This window comes from Callithrix jacchus, chromosome 4 (assembly GCF_049354715.1).
Source record: "Callithrix jacchus isolate 240 chromosome 4, calJac240_pri, whole genome shotgun sequence".
NCBI lineage: Eukaryota > Metazoa > Chordata > Mammalia > Primates > Cebidae > Callithrix > Callithrix jacchus.
The window spans coordinates 89,540,125-89,567,331 of record NC_133505.1 but is presented as its reverse complement, the minus strand read 5'-3'; the positions used below and the strand labels follow the sequence as shown (position 1 = coordinate 89,567,331).

Below are 27,207 nucleotides of genomic sequence, written 5' to 3'. Positions count from 1 at the left end.
GGACATATAGGTTGCTTTTATGTTGTCTTAATCCATTTTTTTCTCCTATTAATAAGATATCATGGTCTGGGCAATTTGTAAACAATAGGAATTTATTTTTCACAGTTCTGGAGGATGGCAGTCCAGGATCAAGGCACTGGATTCAAGAATGGTGGTTGTTAGTCACCGAGAGGGGAGGAGAAACAGAGAGGTGCTGGTTAAAGGGTAAAAAGTTTTGTTTATATAAGATGAAGAAATTCTGGAAATCTACTCTACAGCACAGTGCCAATAGTTAACAATACTGTATTTTATACTTAAAAATTTGCTAAAAGTCTAGATCTTATATTAAGTGCTCATGTCACACACACACACACACACACACACACAAATAATAACAACTAAAAATAATAGGAGGACACTTTTGTGAATAAGGTGTAGGTTTATGGCATAGATTGAAATCATGGGATAGGCTTATCTCCAGACTCCTCAAGTTTTATATATTAAATGTGTACAGCTTTTTGGGTCAATAATAACCAAAAAAAATTGAGAGAAAATTTCTAACATTCCAAATATTTTACATATATATATATATATTTTTTTTTTTTTTTTTTGAGAGTTTCGCTCTTGTTACCCAGGCTGGAGTGCAATGGCTCGATCTCGGCTCACTGCAACCTCCACCTCCTGGGTTCAGGCAATTCTCCTGCCTCAGCCTCCTGAGTAGCTGGGATTACAGGCACACGCCACCATGCCTAGCTAATTTTTTGTATTTTTAGTAGAGACGGGGTTTCACCATTTTGACCAGGATGGCCTCGATCTCTTGACCTCGTGATCCACCCGCCTCGGCCTCCCAAAGTGCTGGGATTACAGGCTTGAGCCACCGCGCCCGGCTAATATTTTATATTTTTAAAGTCCTGACTTAGTCATTACCCTTCTCAAAAAAGAAAAGGGTAGTGCTTTTTTGTTGATCCAAAGAATCTCAGGTTCTGGATGTAGTGTTTTCCTTCTTGACTGTCATGTAACTAAAACAAAGTGGCAACTCTGCCAGGAGCAAATTCAAGTATAACACGAACAATGCCAATAACATATATCCATGACGTCCAAAGTCCATAACAATGTCTCAACAAATATACAGAGGAATAAATAACAGATGAGAGATCTTCAGTTTTAGGTGAACGTTTAGGAGAAAGTTTTAAAAAGTTTAGTGATGAGTGTTTCTAAGCTGATTCTGTGTAATGAATTCTCTGATGAACTATGCTTGAGAGTGGAGTAGTACTGATTCCGGAAATGGGGCTGAAAATGTCCAAGAATTCTCAATATCTCCCCTTTCAAAACTCTCTTCACACACACATTTCACCAATTAAGATTATTTAACAAGATAATCACTCAAAATGGGAAATACCACTGGGAGATGGAGGGAGAAGTAAGTAAAACAGTAATTTAAATCCTGTAATAGTTAGTGTCACACTTAGCTAAGGTCAGAGTCAATCGTCTACTAGAATAGAATGGAGAAAATCTGAGGCTGAAAGGCTCTGACTCATATACTCACTCTTTACACTTTGGGTGCAAAACGGTACATTCAGATTTTGTAATTGCTAGAATCTGGAGAGGTTGCTCCACTTCAAAAGTGAGGAAAATCTGGCCTTCAAACCAAAGGCATGCAGAAGCCTAAAAGAACTTTCATATATATGAATGTATATTTTAACAGTAAGTACACAGAGAAAACATTTTTATTTATAATTACTCTCTATTATCTAAGGATGGAAGATTCTAGTAAATGAAATATTTGATTTGGCATGAACAAATGAAGTTACTATGAGGCTGTCTTTTGTAGACAGTTTTAAGAAATGAACGTGGGGAGCCCCAGCTGGAGGAGTCTGTACCACACCTTATGTTGTAAGAATGGAGACACAGAAGGAGAAAGGACTGGAGGGAAGGAGGTGGGAGTGAAGCACAGACTCCGCCCCCTGCTGTAATGAAAGACAAGAGAATATATTGTCTTCACATGGGAAGGAGGTAAAAAGCTCTGAGCCCTGTGAAATAAACCAACTCCTCCCACCTTCAGTGCAATATCCATTTCTCATCAAAGCTTGACAGAGAGGCCTTTTGTGGGAGGAATAAGGAGACCATCTGAGTTCTGAATGAGATAAGACAAAAACTGTCCATAGCGCCTCACATCAGTCTCACACAATAATTTTAGTATTTTGGTTTGATGTAAATCCCAAAGGGGACAAACCAATTTTACTATTAACAGAGCTAAAACAAAACAAAACAAACTAACCTCAACTATTATGAGCTGTACATACTGCAAGATTTTGCTTTTGGTAACTGGTCAAAAGGAGTGTTAATTTGAGCTAACAATGATTAAACTATTTAGAAATCTTTTAGATAGAGTTTAACCTGCCCTTCTTTCTCAATCTAAACTGGAACAGCTATACTCACAGAGTTGTAAATATTTCCCTTTGAAATCACAACAGTCCAGTATAGACTGTCCCTGTGGTAAAATCCTGCCTCCTGCCTGATTAAGTCGGTTGCTATGGTAACAGAGTTAGCCTTAGCAAGTGCCAGAAAATCACTTTTCATCCCCAGCATGATGCCTCCCCCTTTCACAAAATAATGCCAACACTCAGACAGGCAAAATAACAGAAAAGAAAAGCCCTAATTGTAGACAATCTAGAAGTCACAACCTCCTACTTGCTCCACTAATCCGTCTCCCCACATCACCCCATCACTTGATGCTTGCCCAGAAAACTGTTTTAATTCATCCTGCTCTGCTTCCTACTATAAATCTCCCTTCTCTTTGGAATGGTTTTTATAGTGACAGTGTCATTCTGTAGTCCTTCGCAGATGTTCACAGGCAGCCAGGAGTCAGATCAGTCTCAACATCCCTTCCAGGGTCCCATTCATCCACATTCCAATTACAAACACATTCTGCAGGATCCTTACTTCAGGAGGCAAAGGCATCATCATCCCCTCCAAACTGACTCTCCCTCCTAAGCTCCTTATTTCATCTCATAATGGTAGGACTTTCCTAAATATCCCTGATTCATAATTCTGGGGTCGCTTTCTACTTCCCCATCTCTTCTGTTCCACAAATCCAACCAGCTGCTAAGTTATTCAGATACTTATTTGTCATGTTGCTTGATATCAATCCTTCCTCTGTCTTCCCAAGCAACTTTTGAAGTGCAGAAACTGCAAGATCTAAGCTTTGTGACCAACCTCTCTGTTGGCATCATACTGTCTCATTTTCCCTCACTCTCTTATTTTAATGTTGAGATCCAAATATATTTTTGTTTTCTCAGTGTTTAAAAACAGAGAATTCCTTATAGGACAAAACCTGCCCTTATTGAGGAAATGAATGCTCAGATAAGTGGCTTTGGGAAGCTCGGTTGGCAGGGCCCGAAACTGGGTGGAACTAATGCTACATTAGGGGAGGGGAAGAATTTGCCTGTTACAACAGCAAATGAAGAAGGAAGTGGGAGACAGAAAGGTGGGAACTCCAAACCTTTAGTGAAGTTAGGAGAGTTACAAAATGTCTGGTTTAAGTGGGTTTTATCTTTTTCTTTAGTGTATTTTGTAGGTTTTCTGTGTGCATGTGCGGCAACTAGTAAAAGTTCTGTGCTTATCACCCGGATTGATATGGGCAAGACTTGGGCGGCCAGTCTCACTGTTAGGCAGACAAGGAACTTAAGAAAAACATATGAAGAAGTCAGAGAAGTCAGATATTCTCAAAATCTTAGTAGGGCTCTGGATTCTCATTTGCCATGTGTTTAAGTATTTGATGTATTTCTCCCTGAGAAATAGAAGACTCCCGCTGATGTCTTGCTTATCTTTTACAAAATTTTTGTAATGTTATAGGATGATTTGATCCTTTCTGGCCCAAGTGGGATCGTAAAAATAAATAAGTAAATAAAGAATTTAAAATAATGTGAAAAGGGGCATTGCTTATACATTGTGATTGTAACCTTATAAAAACTATTCACTGGGAAAATAACTTAAAGAAAATATTCCAAAATAATCAGCTATGTTTGGTAGTATGATTATGAGTAACTTTTTTTTCAAACATTCTGTAACATGGTTAAATTAGTTTTAAATTTTAAAAAGGTAACTACGAAGGCTATTTAACAACATGAGAAGCTGTTCATGATAGAATGTTAAAATTAAAAATTAGAACAAAAGTAGTACTTCAGTATGTCTGCAATAATGTTGTTAACAGTTTGATTTTTTCCGGGAGGCATATTCCAAGATATAGTTAGATTTGGGATGTTTATCAGGAAGCATCCTTAGGATCAAGACCTGTAGAAAGAAGGAAGAGCAATCAGAAATGGGAAGAGGAGGAAGTCTAGCTGAACTGGCCCATTTGAGTTGTCCTACACTGGACCAGAATACCTGGTCTGTTTACTCCCAGTCAATCACTGGATGTTGGCCACTGAGGGAAAAAGTGAGTGTGGGAGAGCCACTTCTCTCCCTCCAGGGACTGCCAGCTGAAGGGTGCCTGACAACAACAGTCTTAGGAGCTAAGGCAACAGGTGCTTCCCGGAAGGTCGACCTGAGCCACACATGTCCATACAGAAGACAAAATGAAAACATTTTGTATAGATTGGTAGGCTAAAATGTCATTCAAAATTGTTTATGCAAAAATTATTTTTAATATTGCTACATCATCTTTTTATAGCTATAAAATGAGGATTTTCACAGTATTACTCTCATAGCACTGTTGTGAAGATTAGAAAGATAATAATTATAAAGCACAATGCTTGACACAAGTGCACAATATTATTACTGTTCATTGTTTTAACATTTGCCAAGTTATATGACCCTGAGGAGTTGGTGCTCTTCTTGTCACTAGTGCCAAATGAGTTGTTTTTTTTTTTGCACCTGCCCCTTATATTTCTGCTTCCTGGCATTGAAAATGATATAAGGATGTAATACAGGAATTGTGCTATCTTGTGAACATACAATAAAAACCAAGGGGACAATAGGCCAACACTGAGAATGGTGAAGCAACGGAATAAAGATCTATGATTGGCATCTTGGAGGTTCCAAATGACCATGATGCCCTCTATACCATCCTAGGCTGCTCATTAAATAGATAACAAATACCCTTATGATTTAAGCTACTCTTAGTTGGGCTTTGTTACTTAAAGCTAAAAACATTCTTAACTAATATGTAGGGAAATAGAAATAGATGAAAGATTGGGAGGAAACAAATACATAGAGTTTATAAGCTGGCATGAGTTCTGTAAAGCAGTAGAGTTGTGAGAATATGGGAACATAATAAATATCACTTAATGATAAGATTAATTCTGATTTTGTCTGTTTCAAGTTTATCCATGATTTAATTTTCTGAATACCTCCCTTCCCGTGAAACAAAACAAATTATTTCCCACTTTGCCTCTACGCCATATAGAGCAGCTGTGTGGGGAAAAGAAAGGATACTAGTCAGAGTTTCTGTTTGTTGGTATATACCAGTGTGGCCATTAACAACAACAGGAAAACAACCTTCATTTAGTGTAATGCAGCTCCTAAAACTTCTGTAAAAAGATACGCTTCCAACTGTACGTATAGTAAGTAATTCCTACATTTACTTAGGTAAATGTAGCCATTTATCTTCTTATTTAGAAGGTACGAAGCCTGTGGAATGGGAAAAACTCTTCAATTTCCATTCCTTAGGAAAGCTGTAAGAACATGACACATCTGGTGACTGGTATAGCTCACAGGGGGAAGAAATTTAGGAATCATGGGGAAAAGTCACTTTCCAGAATATTCCCAATAAATATGAAGTGGGGATAGACGTAGACCTTAGTGCTTCCCAAATTTTTATTCTTCACCCTAAGTGATGCTTATATGAGGTAAATTTCAAAATTTTATATTGTCTACCTCATATATTTAAAAAGCTACAGAAATAATTTCCTGAATTAATATTTTAGAGAAGTTTCAAGAACTGTCAAGTTTTGAATTAGAACAATGTTAAAAATGAGACTGAGTGCCTGAGTTGGCTTTTAAGAATAGAGTGAATCTGTTCCAAAAGAGATGGATATAATGATCCACGCCCAGGTCTATTGATAACAGGCACTAATACACACAGGGAAGATGGCAATTATTTAGCAAGATGTTTCCCCAAGTTGGTGGCATGTTTTTGATTTCCTTATGCCCTAAATCCTGTTGTGTTATGGCTCTTAACTTTATGTGATGACTGACTGTGTGTCCCAGCGAGATGAGTTCTCAGTTCATGGTTGAGTTCTACAGAACTAACAGAAACACTCCCTGCTATTCTCTGCTGGAGTTGTGCGCCTCTTCCAGATTGCAACATGTTCCAGCTCTGACACAGTGGCATATCTTTCCAGACCTGTCTCTTCATTGCTCACAAGCTTGAGCATTTATCCTTGACCCATCAAAAGTTATGCAAAAACCCACGCATATAATGCCTGTGTAGCATGACTCTGCTCTCAGGATCTGTTTCCTGCTTTGTCTCAGCACGTTAGGTAAATCCTGAACTGTGAGGACAGGCACTGAAGCAGCTGGCAAGTCAGGTGCCACAAAGCCTCCATAGAAGCCAAGTCTGTGCCCAACCAGCTCTCATTTGTTTTGTTCATGCTTTCCTCAAGCCCTCTGCTCATCAGAAATGACTCAGAAATACCCAGCATAAAGACAAGTTAAGCAAGCAAAGTCCTTGGCTTCCGGGTACCTACAGGGCCCTAAATCAGACTAAGTGAACAGAAGTAGTAAAAAGACTGATACAGCATAATCATAAAGCCCTGAACGGATGCATTAAAAGCATAATGGACTGGAGAGTTGCTTTTTAACCTCAAGCCAAAGAAACTGGCATGGAAAGAGCCAATTTTAATGAATGAGAAAAAAAAATACTTGGCAGAGAGATTAAGTTATTCCCAGTAATTCATACATTCCATGAATAGGCAGCAGAAACAAAGCTATTGAACATTTTCTACCAGATTAGGGAATATTGCTATAGCTCCCTCTTTCATCAAAATAGAGAAAACAAATAGGGTAATACAATTTTGGGCAGTATATTCCAAAATGTAGGATGAGAGCCCTTTTGCCCAGAATCACCAGGGAAGCACGTATTTAAAACCCAATTGTTGTGTCACCATCCTAGACCTTAATCAGAATCTCTGTGGGATAGGAACGCTATTTTAACTAGATCATAGATGATTGTTATGTGTTCTCAAATTTGAGACCTATAGGTATAGGGAAATGGAATTTTACTAACATTATCTCTGTTTCACAAATGTGCTTAGAACCCTGAGGCTCTTGTTAAGTAGAGTCCTAGGCCCTTCCTCTGGAGATGCAGTTTCAGTAAGTCTGAATCAGGGCCCTGGAAAGTGTATGTTTCATAAAAGCCCCAGGTGATTGTTATGATGGGCAAGTTTGGGTAATTCTGGCACAAGATGATTGCTTAGAGCATATCTCAGTTATATTTCATAAAAATAAAGCTGACATTTATTGAGTCCTTACCACTGAACACTCTGTTGAGTGTTTTACTGTGTTAGCTCATCTCAAACCAATCTTATAAGGTAGGTAGTTTTATGATCCTTATTTTATAGAGTAGGAAAATAAAACTTAGCAAAAGTAACTCAAGGTCACATATCTAGTAAGAAGTGAAGACAGAATTTGAACTCAAGGCATAGAAATCTAGGATTCCTGTTCATTCCCATGGGACTATCCTGTCCGTCTTTATATATCAGACAACTGCCAGAACTAAGTCACTCCACCTTAGGTTTTCTATGGTATTTATGTTTGTAAATTTTCATTTTCATGGTTTTGCTATTTTTTGAAACAATGCTTAATACTCCAGGTCATAAAGCCTATTCCTCTTTATTTTACAAGGTGTTTTTCTGATCAAAGCCTTATTTATTTTTATTTAATTTTTTTTTTCTGTTTACATTATAATACCAAATTCACTTCTTTGTGGGAACACTGGAAGTTTCTATACTACTAGCTTCTCTTTCAGTGACCTCATTGACTCTGCTTCTATGTCACAGCACAGAACTCAGGATTATTACTGTCAAGGGACTAAAATGGATGTCATAAAATCTCCCTTCTAGCAGCTGGAACAAAGAAGCTTTGATTTTAAGTGTTCCTGATGATTTTTTTTAACTATATCTATTGTTCACACATAAATTCTGAGTCAGACTGATCTCCTGAGCCATGAATTAATTTTTAAATCTGTTGAAGTCTGTAAAAAACAATTTTCAGAAATCACCTTTCTGTGTATACACATTGCCTGGGACTGTGTTACTTCAATGAATGGGTTGTGTCAGGGTTAGGGAAGGACTTGAAGAGGACTTGGTGGGAGCAGAAGGGAGTGGGGAAAGGGAGAAAGTTGATTTTGTTCCAAATTAATGGACATGATGAGCTATTTTTTTTCCCATATTCAAATTCAAAGGTAGGAAGAGGAACTTGATGGTGGCCAAAATTAATGGGATGCTAAGCCTGATTTGGAAAGCTGTCATCTTCCTGAAAGGTTATTTATTGGTTGGCAGTTTCCCTGAGCAATCAAGCAATGGATCATGAATAGGCCAAATCGGCAGGAAACACAAGTTAGTAATTGTTCTTAAAAAGTAATTGTATTTTGGGGGTTGAGTCTAGATGGCCAAATAGACACAACTCCAGTGCACAACACCCAGTGAGAGAGACACAGAAATCCAGAGATCTCCTAGCTCCAACTGGGGTACAGCTGCATTTCAACAGGTCTGGGCTGACGGTGAGCAAAGCCCAGGCAGGGCAGACCAAGGCGGGGAAGGGTGCTGCTTTGTGAGATTTAAAATCTCACAAGCAATAATGAAGGAAAGCCAGAGTCAAAAGAGTGCATGGAAAATGGTTCAACCATTTACCTAAATACAAAAGCAGACAAAACTAACCTATGCTGTTAGAAATCAGAGAGGGCAGTAATGACTGAAAGAAGGGACAGTCTCTTTGGCTCCACACCAGATTGCTGATGGTTTCTAGGTTGTAACTGTGTGCCGGTGAGTGTGGTGCAGGCTGATGAACTGCTACTTACGTTATCCATTGACAAATGCAGCAATACTAGGATATTCTCAAACGTTACAGTTTAAAACACGAGTTTAGTTACTGGATTTTTCCTATGTTCACAAAACATGGTGGTTAAGGTGTGTGTAACTTAACTATTTTAAGATACTTCTACAGGAATTAGGCCCTATCTCTAGGCCCCAATAGTTCCGTAAAATTTCTTAGTCCTCCAGGTGCTTAAGACAACTTTTTCTTTATTCCAACTCTGAAGAAGAACATTATTCTCAATAACAATTCATAGGAAATGAAACATATTTAAACTCCAGGTATTGTGGTTGAAACAGGAAAAAGACAGATTTGTAATTGATTCAATTAGAAATGAATTGAACACTTAGCCAACACGATATGAGGTGACTAACCCAAATGTATAATAATTACACATGTCTATTGAACAACCTGCAGCAAAAGGTTATGCGCTTTCAGAGGACAAGCTTCTCAAATCACCCTCGCAGCATCTGAACAGAATGTGCCTTACCAGAAAGGAAGAGTGATTGATCCTTTCAGGCAGGTGACTGTTCCCAACTACATGATTTGTAACATTTATGAATACCCATAAATCTCATAAAAATGTCTTGAAGCTGACAAATTCACAGTGGAAGAGAAAAGTTTTCCAAAAATTCTAATCTCTAAAAGTTGAAACTGTATAATTAGCACAAAACACAATCAGCAAAATTAGCAAAAAATGGAGTCCTGGCAGACAGGCTACTTTGTTAATATTCCAGAAAATATGTGCCAAAATAACCACAGTTTGTACGCTACTTGTTCACTGAAGTAAAAATGGTGTTCTGTGAATAAAGCAGCTAGCTCAGCTTGCAACTCAAATTAATTTTCCTGAGACAACCATCTTCCTTCAGGATACAGCAGAAGTGATTCTCATTGAGTTGCTGTAATATTGGAAGGTGTTCCTGCTGTAATGTCTTTTATTTACTTTTTATCCAGCAGGCATTCAGCAATATTTGCCTTCAAAAATTATAAAAGGTCTCTCAGTTATTGGTTATGCTCTTCCGGTTAATGCAATATGACTACTTATCCTGCAAGATGCTTCAGGGAGTTTTCATTTCTAGTTCAAAATGTTCTAACAAATCATTTTTGGCATTTAAAGGGCTCATCAAGTCTATAATTAAAATACTTAATTTTTCTTCTTTAAAGTATGGGTCATTGCCCTCAAAATTGACCACAACTTAATGGACACATTGTATCATCTGAAATTTTTCTTTTTTATAAGATCCACCATGGAAAATTATTAACATCTAAAAAGTGAGGGAAACACAGTTTTCATCATTTGTTTTATTTACAGTTTTGCATGATTTCTTTAGAAAGTCAGAATTCTCTGTGATGTCAGTTTTCACGTTTTTCAGTATCTTTAGACATAGATGGTGCAACTGTGGCTTAAGAAAGCAAGGCTTCTAATTGCCCTTTGTAGACCAATAGTCTTTCCTTAAATACAATAAAAATATATTATAATTTGTAAATTCTGTATTATTATTGAACTGTAAAGTAAGTTTTAGACACAATTTAAAATTAAAAGCTTTCATAAAATTTAAAAATTATAAAATTGCATGCATATGATCTCATTTATACAAAACTGCATGTGTATATATATAAACATAGAAAATATATGTTAGAATGTTCACTGATATGTTCATGGTGATAATCTCTGAGTGGTGGGATTTTAGCCATTTTTGCTTTTTTCTTTATACCTTGTATATTTCCTAAGTTCTTACGTGTATTATTTAGAGCATTTTAAAATACATTTTCCTTGTTTGTTGCAGGGAGGGAAGCCTGTTCCCTACAGTGAACAGTCACTATGCAGACACCTTGGGGTATAACTGCCTTAATGCATGCCGCCTTGTGATGTGATGTGGTCAAGATGAGGGGACTTGTCAGATGATTTGATAAGTTTGTGTGGAAGTGATTTGGGACAGAGAATTGTCCATGCTAATCAGAGCCTGCAAATGTGGATGTGAATGCCAAAACATGAATATTCTAATTTAACTTAAGAGAACTATAACTGTCACAGCCCACTGGATTATCAACTCATTCTCATCCAAATCACAGAACTGATTAGAGAAAACAAGTTTTAGAGTTACAGAATGCCAGAATTGGAAAGGAACTTAGAGATCATCTGGCCTACTCCTGTCATATTACAGATGAGAAAACTGGGCCCCAGGAAGAAGAAGTATGTCTAGGTCACATGGAAATTTAAAACTCTGTGTGTGTGTGTGTGTGTGTGTGTGTGTGTGTTGAGGAGCAGTGTCATTTGGGAGGCCTGGCGCCAATGTCATTGGAGCCATGATTTATCAGCCCTGGAGAAACAGTGACCCATTCCTTACTCTCCTTCTCTCCCTTATCAACATCTCTAAAATTTTCTGTAAGCCTCTTGTCACAGTTTCCAAGATAGCTGCTTATCCTGGTTTAATTACATTTTACCATACACGTTTCCTGTTTCCTTCAGAGGGGACACCTCATTCTCACATCTAACCTTAAGGCAGATGGAACAGCAGTACTAGTATCTAAATTTAGCAGACTAAATCTTATGTGCAGACTCCCGAAATCAGTCTCTGTTTAATCCACTGCCTATTCTTTTAGTGTATTTACTGTAAGGATAATTAGACAGAGCAGCAGTAGCCTGGGGACTGTAAGCAATGGATTGGGAGAAAATAAAGGTTGCCGCTCAAAAGTCTATTGAGGGTACTTTCATTCCCTCACAATTGCTTAAACCTGCAAAATGTAAAGCCAGATTGAACTGAATCTGGCTGCTTAGCAATCTCAAAATACTTTTAGAAAAATTTGGGGTAAACATTAGGATTCTCAAGAGAAACAGAACTAATAGAGGAGTGAAGAGAAGAAGAGAGAGAGAGAGACAGACTGCACAACTAGCTTTTTCACATTCTTGTATTTGCTCCTCAGTCTGTCCCAGTCCTGAGCATCAAAATCCTACTTCCAGACAAAGTAGCTCAAATACCAAATCCACCCAAAATCTCCAAATGTTCAAATCTAAAATAACAAGCTATTCCTCTGTGGTGCCCAGAAGAATAGATTTCTTAACGATTCTAAAAAACGAAAACAAAAAACATTCTCCCTTATACATAGACCTTTTCAAATGCATTATCTGCCTACTGGATGTAAGCATCCTGAGGACAGGGACCATCATACATCTTCATAGCACAGGCGCTTGCCTATTCAGTTTATTGCAGAGCTAGAGAAGTAGAGAAGTAGAATAATTTCTCAATGTCACCGCTCAGGACGAGAACACTTAAAGATAGGAAAGGCGAAGTCTTGCTGTAATTATTTGACCCCCTGCCTACTCCTGTACTCTGCCATCTGGGGTCACATCATCCCCACCTGTACATCCAGGCTGCCCTGATTCTGGCCTTAGCTGAATAAATATAAGGGGTACAAAATCAATTTATTAGCTCAGCCTGAGTTCAGCTAACTCTGCTGTTGCCTTGGACACATAAATCCAGACCTTGAAAGGCTAGACTTTCTGCTCTTCAGCCCATGCCCTCATAGCTGAGGTGAAACAATTATGAGCTTATGAGAGTTTCACAAGACTACAGACTTGAGTAGGGAATGAAGATGTGGGCTCGGGAGTCAAAAGATCCAGACATGAGTTCTGAATGTTACTCCCACTAGCTAAGGAAGTTGGTTAATTCTGCAACTTCCCCTAGCATCTATTTTCCCACCTGCAAAGTGAGAATTTTTAGTACAATGCAGCTCATAATGTTTAGTGAGGAAGACCCGAGACGCAGTTTGTGAAAGCACTTTACAACATTGCTACAGATCTCAGTTATTCTTGAGATCGAGTCCCCCATGGGCTTCTCACTCCAGCCCTTCTGCCCCAGAAACACTTTAAATGAGGGGCCTGGTCCCAGTACACCAACCTTTCAACTAGGGCCAGATTAAGATCTTCATATAAACTAATGTAATTGTAAGAAATTGTAACACAACATTCTTATATTTCCTAGGATGATAGCTTTGAGGCTATTTTTGAAATAGAAATCCCTCAATAGGATGCTCAGGACCCCTGCTGTGCTGCCGCAAGCACATGGTGAGATCAGCCTAGTGGTGAGCCAGCATGGCCTTCCTGTGGCTTTCATGACCTGAGGCCTGGGTTTCTCCTGACTGGATCAGCTGAAGCCTCCATCCCCCACCACCCTAGTCTGACTCACTTGTTCTAGAAATGATGAGGTAGGAGAAGAGGTCAGCAAATGGGAAGGTCTAGATGGGAATAGAGTTCTTATATTGACATTAGTCATTTGAGACAGGGCAAGCCAGTCAGGCGAGATGGGAGCAGATGGCTCGTACTTGGAGTGGCTCTGGTTGAGTGAGGCAGAACTGTTTTCTCCAGGTGAGATCTGAGAGTTGGGTATGCATCTTCTGTGCCAGGAGGCACCACCAGCTGTTGCAATTCAGAAAAGTTATGCTTCGCTACCTACCGTTCCTCTCCTCTCCTGCCTCCTTTCTTAAGACTGGAGAATTTCAGCAGATGGGAACACTGGCTCCTCCATGTACCTGGCCTTACTGCTTTTATAGAGCTCCACCGATCCCTTCACTCCCAAAGCCTTAACTCTTCTTACCCATTGATATGGTTTGGCTCTGTGTCTCCACCCAAGTTTCACCTTGAATTGTAATAATCCCCACTGTCAAAGGCAGGACCAGGTGGAGATAATTGAATCATGGGGGAAATTCTTCCCATGCTATTCTTGTAACAGTAAGTGAGTTCACAAGATATGATGGCTTTATAAGGGGATTCCCCCTTCGCTTGGCACTCATTCTCTCTCCTGACACCCTGTGAGGAGGTACCTTCTGCCCTGGTTGTAAGTTTCCTGAGGCCTCCTCAGCCATATAGAACTGTGAGCCAGTTAAACCTCTTTCCTTTATAAATTACCCAGTCTCAGGTATGCCCTTATAGCAGCATGGGAACACATTAATACACCCATTTATGCCCAGTGTGAAAGAGCTTTCAGATAACCTTGCCTCAAGGTAAAGCTAACCTTTATAACTTAAGCATCAGTTCTTTGTCCAGGAATCCTGTTATGGTTCCTTAATATGGAGTGAGAGATTTTGTCTCTACCTCTCATATCACATTTTGTATATTTCTAATGTAGGATTTATTATGATGCACCATAATTGCTGGCCTACTTATTTGCATGCCTCATTAAACTAAGAACTTCTTCTTTAAAATAAAAAATTCCATTACACTGAGGATTGGAACTATTATCAGTCCAGAGTGGGCTCAGAGGACATCAGAAATTCTGAATCACCAAAGAGATAAAATTGATGGGTGAGTATAAAGACATATATGAACAAGCTCTTCCAAATACTTCCGTATCTCTTAGGTGCTTGCTAATGCTGGAGAAAGGGAAATCCATACTACCTGTGGATCTTGACTACATGTGATCAGGGGGTTCATCAGCTTGGCGAAACGCCAAACACTAAAAGAAATCAGCCCATGGACTATGACTTGGAAATAAATTATGTAGACAGTCATTGCTTTCTTATTTTCTTTTCACTTGCCTGCCCTGCTGTGGTTTAGCATTTATGAGATCCGCAGTGTATCACAGCATTTTAAGAAAATAAAAGATCATTTTCCTCTTGACTCTAAGGTTACATAGACATTTGTTATGCAATAAAAACAACATTTAACATTCTCTGAAAATATTCTCTTGAAACATACCTTCTAGGGCTCTCCAAAAACTCCAAAGAAGGTTTTCAAAACTTTTCCTTTAAAGAACAACTTGAGTCTAGCACTTCTCAGAGGAAATGCCGTTCTCAATTTTTCTTGGCTTAATTTCATTTAAAAAATAGTATACTTTCTTCTTTCTCCTTTCAAGCTCTGCTCCGTAGTCCCAGGAATAAAGGATTCATAGCAAAGCAGCTGGATTTTGTAGATAATAAAGGTAAGAGCAAAAGTAATGATATTGAAGACAAAAGTACATTAGAGAGCACTGACAAAACCAGAGATTCATTCTTTAAAAAAAGCTAATAACTAAAACTTTGAGAGTATTGATGAATGAGGGGAGAGAGAGACAGAGAGAAAGAGAGAGAGCAGGTAAATAGTAGGAAAAAAATGGCTTTAACTACAGATACAGAAAGAATATCAAAAATAAAAAAATAATATGAACAAATTTTTTGCCAGTAAATTAGAAAAGTTAGATAAAATAAACCATTTTTCTAGGTAACATGTTAGCAAAAATGATTCAAAGAAAAAAAATTGCAGAACCAAATAAACTTAAAAATATTAAGATAATCTAAAAGGAATTTTTAAAACTCTGCCCTTAGGTTAAGGGGAAGAATGCTGAAATAGTTTTAAAAGTGAGATCTATCAACTGTTAAAGAAGCAACTTCCTGCCATGTAGGAATTATTATGCTGGAATGTCATAGATGTGTGTTTCTTACCTTCATCGGGCATCATCTCCAGTCTACCAAGGTATGAGGTTATCCATGTATAAGGCCAGCTTATACATTCTATCCTAGAAATGTGTTCTAGGATCTCCTCCAGCACAAGAAAGAACCTTCTGCTTTATGGTGGAACACACCGATCCTAGAATAGACCAGGTTTGGGTTTTTTTTCTCCTGTTTAAAAACAAACAAACAAACAAACAAAAAAACAGGAGAAACAGGAGGAAAAAAACCCAAACCTGGTCTGTCCTGGGATCTATGTGTTTCCTTCAAGCCTTAGTTTGATTGTGTTACAGTTAGTATGAGTGACTCCATTTTGGTTTGGTCTGCTCTGCTGGGGCCTTCTGCATGAGTTCGGTCAAAAACAATGGCCTCCCATAACTTTGTTAAAAAATTCCCCCTTTTTGGTCAGGTTCTCACTTAGGTAGGAGTGTGACCAAAACTTAGGGCCTTTGTGTCACTTTTACTTACCATCATTTTGGGTTTCTGGTCTCAGCATGTCATTCAAAGGTTACAGTTCCCTCATGGTCACACATTTCTTCCAGCTCTTGTCATTCCAGTTGAAGGAGACCATTTGATATTCTAGAGATGGCTGCATGCAAACATTTAAGTCTTTTGAGAGAATACAGCATACCAGGGAGACTGCTATTATGAGTATCAGGAGGGTAACACCAAGAGTTAACCAAGATCACCATAAACCAACCATCTAAAATTAAATAGATCAAAGAACAAGCTAAAGAATCTTCCTGCTTATCTAAGCAGTCTCTTCATTAATCCCCTACAACTGAATCTCTTTAATACCTGATGTGATTATTTCTCCATAGGCCACAAGTGCCAGCAGTTGCACAGATACTTCTCTGTTTAGCCAGTAAATGATCTAGAGCAATTTTATTGTTTAGCATAACTTTCACAAGAAAATTTAAAGTCTGTTTTGCAACCATAGTCCTTACAGTAGAGTCTGCTATAGAGCTTATCACGAGGGATATATTTCTAGTCATTGCCTCTTTTACTCCAAACCATGGGGGAATAAAGGACCTAATAAATAATGCCCTTCTAGAATAGTGAAGGCCTCCTGGCAATGTACTCTTTAACCAATAATGTGCATTAAGAAGAGTGAACCAATGTTTTGTTTATGACTGATTATGAAGCAACATATGTACCTTCAAAATTTTTCACCTTCATTGGGCCTCATCTTCCATCTACCAAGGTATAAGCTTATCCATATATAAGGCTGGCTTCAAAATCTTTCACAAATAAAAGTATACACAATGAGTACACATAACAGACCCCTTTTCACTTCTATTGTTCATAGAGGCATAAGCAAGGGAAAAAATATTCAAAGATAAGAGTCTCATGATAGTAGAGAAATCTTGATCTATGATCTTCGGAAAAAGCTGTTCATATAAAAAATGCCATCTTCTTCTGGGGAGAAACTTCCCCGGTTAGCTTTACTTTAAGGGTTCCGATGGGTATAGTTCCAATAGTGTGGATGAACCCTTCTCAGTTGTTAAATTATGAGCCTGAGGTTCAAGGTCCTGAAGTTTTGCTGCAGTGTGGATGCCAAGGGCAGTCTTTCTCTGATGTTCTCAGAAGATCCAATCCTCAAGTTCTAGATTATGAAGGGGTTGATTGTCCTCAGCGAACCATAAAATGCTTTCTTTGCCTGGTGAAAATACATGGTGATATAATAATCTACTGTTATAACATCAACCCTCTTGCATGGGAAAGCTTTTATAAAACCAGAAAAAATGCACTGAAAATGACAATAGAATGAAATCCCTCTGTAAGTGTCCGAAAGGCCCATCAGGTGGCCAAATGTACCTAAAGCTTTGTCTTCCAAGAAATATGGTCATAAACTATTTTAGCAATTTAGAAGTCACTACACCAATATATATTTAATTTGGATTTTATCTTTTCCATAATGAGTCATAGAATGCAGAACTTTTAATAGCAAAAGTTTTGAGGACTGAGAAAGGACAAGGCAGCCATCCTGGTTCTCCGGGAGTCAAAAAAGACTGCCAAAAAAGAAAAGCCAAAAGCTGTGATTCCCATCTACGAAGGCGATTACCACCCCGACCCCCTGACAGTGGAGGTGCAGATCCAGCTGAACCAGTGCCGCTCGGTGGAGAAGGCACTGCGCACGTTCGCCGTGTAGGGTGCAGGCAGTAAAGGCTGTTCCCAGCAAAAAACAAACAAACAAACCCCCAAAAACAGGACTTATGTTCTGTTGAATACCAGTTGTTTAAATTTAGGTGTATTAGCACTGATAACTAATGGGTTATCATAGGTAATTTGACTTACACCATGGAGTTCACTCAAATTGTGTACCTAAACAATTTCAGTATTGGTTGATTTAGCATGAAAATCTGGCAAAGTATTTTCTTGGTAGTCAATTAATTTTTGTTCCACTTGGGTTAGTAGTTTTATGAACCAGTCAGTCTTTTCATTAAAGTTCCAGGAATTCTTACCTGTATTCAAGAGTACTTTTTCCTTTTATAAACGTTCTAAACGATACCATATTCTGGAGTGTTGAGTGCTTGTGAAGTTTTCAGAAACTGCATCGGAATTAGGCTATTAACTGGAAATGACTTTAAACAGTCATAAAGACACAAGTGACAAGGAAATTTGGTTATTTCTGTGATCTACAATAACTAACATAATAACTTACATGGTTTGGCTCTGTGTCCCCACCCAAATCTCATCTTGAATTATACTCCAATAACTCCCATGTGTTGTTGGAGGGACCCAGTGGGAGATAATTGAATCATGGGGGCAATTCGCCCATACTGTTCTGGTGGTGGTGAATAAGTCTCACAAGATCTGATGTTTTTTTTCAGGGGTTTCTGCTTTTGTGTCTTCCTAATTCTCTGTTTGCCTCCTGCCATCTACGTAAGACAGAACTTGCTCCTTCTTGCCTTCCACCATGATTGTGAGGCTTCCCCAGCCATGTGGAGCTGTAAGTCCAATGAAACGTCTTCTTTTGGACCTCTAAATTGCCCATCTCAAGTATGTCTTTGTTAGCAGTGTGAAAATGTACTAATAATCATAATTATGATTGATAGCCTATATTCAGATATATTAGAATTTTAGAAATCCCATATATTTTGTAACATATATTAACATTCACTAAAATACAACCTGAAGAAAATTAAACATTTTTTTTATTCTGACAAGGCTTCCCATGTAACTTAACGTGTCAAATAATCCTGTTTACCTCTCTTTTGGATGCTTCAGGAGCCCTCTGTAGCATCCCAACATTAGAGGTCAGAATAGATCATTTTGAAGCTGAAATTTGATTTTGGAAAGCCTGTCAAATATGTTAAAGATTTCAAATACTTGATATTATAAAACAGAATTCCAGGTCACCATAAGTCATATATTTTACCAAAATAATGACTCAAAAATTTCAAAAAGGCAAAAACCTTTACTTATTGATAGAGAGAATACTTAGCTTTCCAGTCTGTTTCTTGTCTTTTTCTTCTTTTTCCTGTAGTTTAGTCAAAAGGGAAGCAAAAATCATTCATTATCATTTAATATTAGATGAAAATCTTGTTCAATAGAGAAAGCCAAATTTCACCCTTGCATTAGTGTACTGTTAATGTCAATGCCAATCTTTAATACACCTTATAGCCAAATCTATCCAATCTTAATCAGGTTTTTTACAATAGCTACAAAGAAAATTAAATACCTAGAAATTAACCAAAGAAGTGAAATATTTCCACAATAAAAATTATAAAGCAGTGGTAAAAGAAACTGAAAAGGACACACAAAAAAATGGAGAGATATCTCATGTTCGTGGAATGGAAGAACTAAAAATATTTAAATGTTCATACTACCCAAACCAGTCTAGAGAGTCAATACAATCCTTATCAAAATACCAATGACATTCTTCACAAAATGAAAGAAACAATCTGAAAATTCATAAGAAACCACAAAAGATCCAGGATAGCCAAAGCTATTGCAAGCAAAAAGAACAAAACTGGAGGACTCACATTACCACTTCAAAACATACTACAGAGCTATAGTAACCAAAACAGCATGGTACTGGCATAAAAACATACATATAAACCAATGAAACAGAATAAAGAACCCTGAAACAAATCTATACATCTACAGTGAACTCATTTTTGACAAAGGCTCTAAAAACATACATCGGAGAAAGGACAGTCTCAGTAAATGGTGCTGGGGAAAACTAGATATCCATACACAAAAGAATGAAACTAAACACTTATCTCTCACCATCTACAAAAATAAAATGAACTAAAAATTTAAATATAGGAACTCATACAATGAAACTCCTATAAGAAAACATGGGAGCAAATAATCAGGACATTGATCTGGGCAAAAATTTTCTTAAGTAATGCCCCACAGACAGCCAAAGCAAAAATGGTTAAATGAATAAATAATTATCAAGTGAAGGAAACCATCAACAAAATGAAGAGACAATCCATAAAATGGCAGAAAATATTTGCAAACTGCCCATTTGACAAGGGAGTAATAACCAGAATATATAAGAAGCACAAACAACTCAATAGGAAAAGCATATAAAAATCTAATTTGAAAATGGGCAAAATATTTGAATAGACATTTTTCAAAAGAAGACATAATAAGAGCAAACAGGTATATAAAATGGTGCTATTCTATCCATCTACTATTAAAGGATAATGAACATGACTGATCATCAGAGAAATGCAAATCAAAACTGTAATGAGATATCATCTCATCCCAGTTAAAATGGCTTTGATCCAAAAGACAGGCAATAATGAATTGTTGAAGATTTGCAGAATTTGTACACTGTTGGTGGGAATGTAAATTACTACAACCACTAGAGAGAATAGTTTGGAGGTTCCTCACACAACTAAAAATAGAGCTACCATATGATCCAACAATCCCACTGCTAGGTAATACCCCCCCTCAAATGAGGTCAGGATATTAAAGAGATATACGTACTCCCATGTTTATTGAAGCACTATTTGCATTAGCTAAGATTTGGAACCAACTTAAGTGTCCAATAATAGACAAATGGACAAAGAAAATTTGGTACATAATACATGATGGAGTACTATTCAGCCATAAAAATGGGAGACCCTGTCATGTGTCACTTGCAACAACATGAATAGAACTGGAGGTCATTATGTTAAGTGAAATATGCCAGACACAGAAAGACAAACTTTGCATGTTCTCACTTATTTGTGAGAGCTAAACATTAAAACAATTGAACTCCTGAAGATAGAGAAAAGAAGGATGGTAACCAGAGGTTGGGAAGGGTAGTGGGGAGATTGGAAGGAAGTGAGGATGGTTAATGGATACCAAAAAAATAGAAAAAAAATGAATAAGACCTAGTGTTTCATAGCACAACAGGGTTACTATTGTCAATAAAAATTGTACATTTAAAAATAACTAAGAGTGTAAGTAAATTGTTTGTAACATAAAGGATAAATGCTGGAGGTGACAGATATTCCATTTACCCTGAGGGGATGATTATACATTGTATGCCTGTATCAAAATATCTCATATACCCCATAAATATATAAATCTACTATGTACTCATAAAAATTTTAAAAAGCACTATATAAATATGAGCCATTATTATTAAAGATTTCATGGCCAAGAAAACATTTAGGAGTAAAAACACCTCCAAGAATGTTGCTCTACATTTCACAGAACACCTCATGCACAAATGTAAGGCCTTCCTCTGCAGCCCAGACTTTTATGTTGGGGCTTGAGGGAACCAGTAGTTATCTGAGAAAGTCATTCCAGTACAATAGGACAGAGCTCCAGGGTTTTATTACTGAGTGCACAGCACCTTCTTATAGTGCTTATGAATGTGTTGTGTTCTCTTCCTGAAACCACCTTGAGTGCAAGGAACCCTGTCTTTGGTTTCCTTTGCCACTTCTTAACTAGGTGAGGGACAGCGCACCTTCTTCTAATGGTTTATTGTGCAGAATTTCCACCTAACAAAAGTTTAGAATAAATCCAATATTTTAAAATATGACAAGTATATTAAAAGATACCACACAATATATGAAATGTAACAAAACCTAGATGCTGTGTAATTATTTTGTGATTTTTTTCCTCAAGTAGGTGGCTATTCTGAGAATTGCCTGTGACAATTCTTATGCAAATACAATAACTTGCTCAATGTGGAAACCCTCAGCATAACAAACACTTGGATGTATTTTACTAAAAATTTCAGAAGGCTTTTCCTTTATACATGTTTAAAGAACAACTGCAGAGCACAAATAACTGCTTTTCTCAGCATGTTTTAAATGAGGAAACAGAACTGTAATGCAGCATTGTCTCTCTCTCTCTCCAACTTTATCTCCATCTACTCTTCTTATTTTAAGGACATCCACACAGGCTGACTCTAAATAGACACTACAATAAAACAGTCCCCTTTCTGTTCCAATCACCATGGGCTAAGATGGCTAATTGGAAAATCCTATGTCAGAACATAAACTCTGAATTTGAAAAAGAAAGTTGTACTCCAGTCTGGTGAACAAGAACAAAACTCCAACTCAAAAAAAAAAAAGATTAAAAAAAGAAATTGTGCCATTGAAATAGAGCAAAAAACTTCCAGGACTATGGAGAGCTGAATGTATTCATGAAGTTTGCTGATCCAGTATCAAGCAGAATGGAAGTTAATTGCATGGACTGAACTAATAAATACTTAAATACTATTTTATGACTTGTTTATAACATTTGCTGATTATTTTTGTTCTGTTTGTCAGAGTCAAGGACACTTTCTCTTCTTTTAAGCTATTTATAGCTTTTAAAAATTGAGTATACGCTAATGAGCAAGATTTAAAACATAATTCCTTTCTACCTAATTTCTCCAAAATTTGGAAACTATTTGTGAGTATTCTGAACTTATGGCAATATAGTTATTTGCATAAGTTCAACAAGAATTTGTTTTCTTTCATAACTGGACATAATTGGAGACATGGTTATTTTATAAAGCTTTTGACTGGAATGACATAGTTTCAGATGGCCTTGAGAAAATAAGGCTGACTTATGAAATTGATAAAAGCCCCTTAGAAAAGCTGGCCTCATACCTTGTCCTTTACAGGGTTCTAACTTCTGGTAAGTAAGGAATGTCACTTTCTGACAGGTCCAGGAACCCCAAGTTTTCTTGGGACCTCACAAAGAAAGGAGTTAATCCAATTCATTCAGGTATCAGTGGGCACAGATAAATCCTTGGCTGAGCTTGAGGCTTTTAAAAAGGTCTAATCTTAGCTTTCTTATGGAAAAGTTTCCAGCAAAACTTTTTTTTTTTGAAGAGAGCCTATATGGCAAATGATTATTCTTGCTGCACTTTAAGCAAATAATCAAGCCAAGTATAATAAAACTTATTTTACAAATACATTAGTACTATTATCATTTTGTCTTTAATAAAATTGGGGAATTGGAGAGAAAAATTACATTTAAAAATAAACTATAGGCCAGGCGCGGTGGCTCAAGCCTGTAATCCCAGCACTTTGGGAGGCTGAGGTGGGTGGATCACGAGGTCAAGAGATCGAGACCATCCTGGTCAACATGGTGAAACCCCATCTCTACTCAAAATACAAAAAAATTAGCTGGGCACGGTGGCGCGCACCTGTAATCCCAGCTACTTGGAAGGCTGAGGAAGGAGAATTGCCTGAACCCAGGAGGTGGATGTTGTGAGCCGTGATCGCGCCATTGCACTCCAGCCTGGGTAACAAGAGCGAAACTCCGTCTCAAAAACAAACAAAAAAACACTATAGTACACCTGTTATTATTAATAACATTCTAGCTTGTCCTGTGTTTTTCCATTTTTATTATTTTCTGCAATTTGGGCTGAATCCTAAATTTTCTGTAGCTACAAATCTCCAAAATAATATTTCACTTTCTTTTCCTTTTCCCAGATTTGAAATCACTAAAAAAAATTAAGCTGCACTTTTCTTAAAGCCCTGTGAACTGTAGCTCAACAACTTAAACTTCAATGGAAAATAACAGCAACATATTTATATACATAAACCATTTCATACCTGCCTACTGATAATAGACTTCAGGGTAATATGGCCTATATAGTTTTCTGGGATTGTTCTCCCTTTTTGTTTTTATTTCCTCCTTTTTTCTCTGTTCTCTTTCTCCCTTACTGCCCCTGTTTTTGCTTCATGGGATGTGGTACTTCACAGTCTACTAAAAATGAGCTTGCCTAACAACCTGAGACCCATCCATCCAGGAATAAACCGTCATAGTCATAAGCGATCAGGTGAAAGCCAAGACCAGACACTCATTTCTATTAAAATACCTTCTCTGAAAGATTTTAAAATGAAAGGGAAGATAAATGTAAAAGGGAAATAAAAACTTGGACCCCAATTTGCTGTGCCAAAAGAAAAAAATCAAGCTGAAAGTTGTGTCATGCAAGATACAGCATTTCCTTTTGTTCCTAAGTAAATAGCTACATATAAGAGGATAAATATCTCCACAGGTAGCTACTCTATGTTTACCTTATCTTATGTAAAATGCTCATTTAGTGAATACGTAATTGACTATTCCCCTACCTGTTCCTTTTCTCTTGCAACATTCTGCAGCCTACTTTCCCCCTTTGAATATTGAAGCTTTTAAATTCATCTTTGGAGAAAGGCACAGACCACAGACTGTTTCTATGACTTTGTTTTTTTCCTCCGAGCATGTCCTTAACCTTGGCAAAATAAATTTACAGATTGAGACCTGCCTCAGATACTTTTTGGTTTATAAAGCAATGGACAAAATATACAAAAACATGTAAGTGATTTGTTCCTCCTAACCTAGCCAAGCTTATGCAATGTTTGTATGTTCTTTGCCTTCATGGCTAGAGTAATGACTTTCATGATTTAATGTGTTTATTATTGACCAAACTTGAAGTTGTCTCATCATGGCCCTGTTTGTCATTACTTGCTTGCCTTTCATGTCTATCTGCTCCAAAAATTCTCCCCACTCGGCCACTGGAGTTCTTTCTTGTTTCAGTTATTTACACATCGACTTCAAAGTTGCTGCATGTACTATTACTTATTTCACAGTTTTATTAAGGTCAAACCTAAATGGACTTATATCTCTAAGCTTATTCTTGAATTAAGCACTAACAACTGAAAATGCACATAAGATTTTATCACAAATTCGAAGAAAATATCACAAAACATATCTGACCAAGCTCTTGTATCCAGAATACATAAAGCTTACAAGTCAATATGAAAACAAACAACCCAATTAAACATAGGCAAAAGATTAAACAGATGCCCTACAAAAGACAATACATGAATAGCCAATGAGCACGTGATAACATATTCAACCTGGTTAGACATCAGACAAGTGCAAATTAAAACCAATGAGAAGAGCTTTGCTCTTCCTCTAGAATCCTTGAAATGATATTCCTCTTTTCCTTATATTTTTGTATTATGCTAGAATAAATCCTATTTTGGATTTTAAAAAAATACTTAATTTTGAATGAGGGGTAACCTTGCCCTGATCTTTTCAACAGACAGGTAACTGTCTTAGTCCCTATTTTTGCCTGTTTGTGTGCTGTTCCAATTCCTTTTAAGATCTATAGCTAGATGGTTCACATGCACAACTCCTAACTCAATTTCCAGTGTTTTTTTTTTTTCTTTTTCCCTAGCATGGATTATCTAACATAAAATTTTCTCAAGCCTGATTTTCTCACATTCTGAAAAAAACTGAAAGCATCAACATTGTAAACCCTTAGCATACACTGCTAATAACCCTCTTGTTCCTGTTTCCCCTCATAGAACTTTACTTGTGGAAACTACACCTTCCAGTACTCATGTTGCTTCTGATAGTCTTCTACCTGGTTCATACACAATTATTTTGGGGACTTAACAATCTTTAGGTGTGAAGTGCTAGTGGATAAGACAGAAACTGTGATTGCCTTAAAAATAAGTCTTACAAAGAAGAATAAAATTACCATTTTCTCCTTTGGAAAGATCTTTTTGCTCAGTGCAGTGGTTCACGCCTGCAATCCCACAACTTTGGGAAGCTGAGGCAGGTAGATCACCTGAGGCCAGGGGTTTGAGACCAGCCAGGCCAACGTAGTGAAACTCTGCCTCTACTAAAAATACAAAATTATCTGGGTGTCATGGCGTGAGCCTGTAATCCCAGCTACTCACTGAGGCAGGAGAATCACTTGAACCCAGGAGGCAGAGGTTGCAGTAAGCCAAGATCGTGCCATTGCCCTCCGGCCTGGGCAAAAAGTGAAACTCTAAGAAAAAACAAAACAAAACAAAACAGGAAAGATCTTGTGTGGTCTGACTGAACCATGAGGGAGGTAGTACTGTGGACCTTTGATTGCATGTCACAGTCTAGTTCTCTACAAGTTGTACTTAGCGAAAATTCTTCTCCAAGTTTAATAATAGTTTGATCAACAGAGCTAATTTTAATCCAATTTATCCCAGAAATATTTAAAAGGAAAATACAGAGAGACTGGAGACCAGATGACATTTTTTTTATTATGCATTTGCATCATTTCACATCTTCAGAATAGCAATACTAATACAACCACTGCCAAAACTACTGAAATAGTTTAGCATATATCTATACTCTTTGAACCCTTATTTCATTTTAGTTCTATAATATTCTCCACCAATCCTTTTATTGATGACTCACTAATCTTTCTGGTTGTCTAAAGCTTCTTCTTTTGTATACTCCTTAGGAAAGGCTTTGGAAAACAATATTTTTCAGGTTTTTGCATTCTATACTGGTTTATGCCTTATGTTCACAATTAAGTTTTGTTGGGTGTAAAATCCTTGGCTCACAATTTTTTTCCTTCAGGATATCAAATGTGGTACAACACTTTCTTAAGGCATTGGCCAACTGCTGTTGAAAAATCTTGTAATAATCTAATTTTCATTCCCTTTTAAGTAATTAGTTTTTGTTTAGATAACTAAAGGCTTTTTATGGTTTGGTAATTTTACTACAAATTATATTAATGTTGGTCTTTTTGGATGAATATTCTCTGTTGTGCTCTTTCAACATTAATTTCAATTATTTTTGTTAATTGCAGAATGATTTTTCATTAAGCAGAGTTTTTAGTATTCTTTTCCTTTGCTTTGATTTTTATCTTCAAGGACTACTATTATTCATATGTTCAATATTCTTTATCTATCTTCAATATTTACCACTTCCTCTAGTATCCTTTTTACTTTTTAAAAGATTAACATTTTTTCACTCTTCTTCTTATATAATATGTATTTGCTCTTGTGTTCTTTCTAGTTTAGTCTTAGTATCCAAAACACTTCTAAATCTTATATCTTTATTGAGATACTGTTCAAATTAGATACAATTCACCCACTTAAAATGTACAGTTTAATATTTTTTGGTATGTTCATAAGTATGTGCAACCACAACCACAGTCAACTTCAGAACATTTTAGCATTTCAAAAAAACACCCTCCCAACCCCTTAGTTATTATCTCCTACTCCTGTATTCCCTGAGCAACCATTTAGTTACTTTATGTCTCATAGATTTGCCTGTTCTAGACATTTCATAGGAATAGAATCATACACATGCTGTTTTGTAACTGGCTTCTTTACTCAGCATAGTGTTTTCAAGGTTCATTCGTGTTGTAGCATGCATCAGTACTTCATTTGTGCCAAACAATATTCCATTTTATGGATACATTCTATTTTGTTTATCCATATATCCATTGATTGGATGTTTATTAGTCTGTTTTCATACTGCTGATAAAGATATACCCAAGACTCGGAAGAAAAAGAGGTTTAATTGGACTTACAGCTCCACATGACTGGGGAGGCTTCA

General features: G+C 37.1%; 1 long non-coding RNA gene across 1 annotated transcript; it reads right to left on the bottom strand.

Annotated features, from left to right (window-relative positions):
* Positions 1-16,301: 16,301 nt before the first annotated feature.
* On the bottom strand, positions 16,302-18,919 carry LOC144582175 (uncharacterized). Its single transcript, XR_013534369.1, has 3 exons — positions 18,647-18,919; positions 17,901-18,020; positions 16,302-17,095 (listed from the first exon to the last, which is right to left on the bottom strand). It is a non-coding gene; the product is annotated as an uncharacterized LOC144582175 (long non-coding RNA).
* Between the last annotated feature and the right edge of the window lie 8,288 nt (positions 18,920-27,207).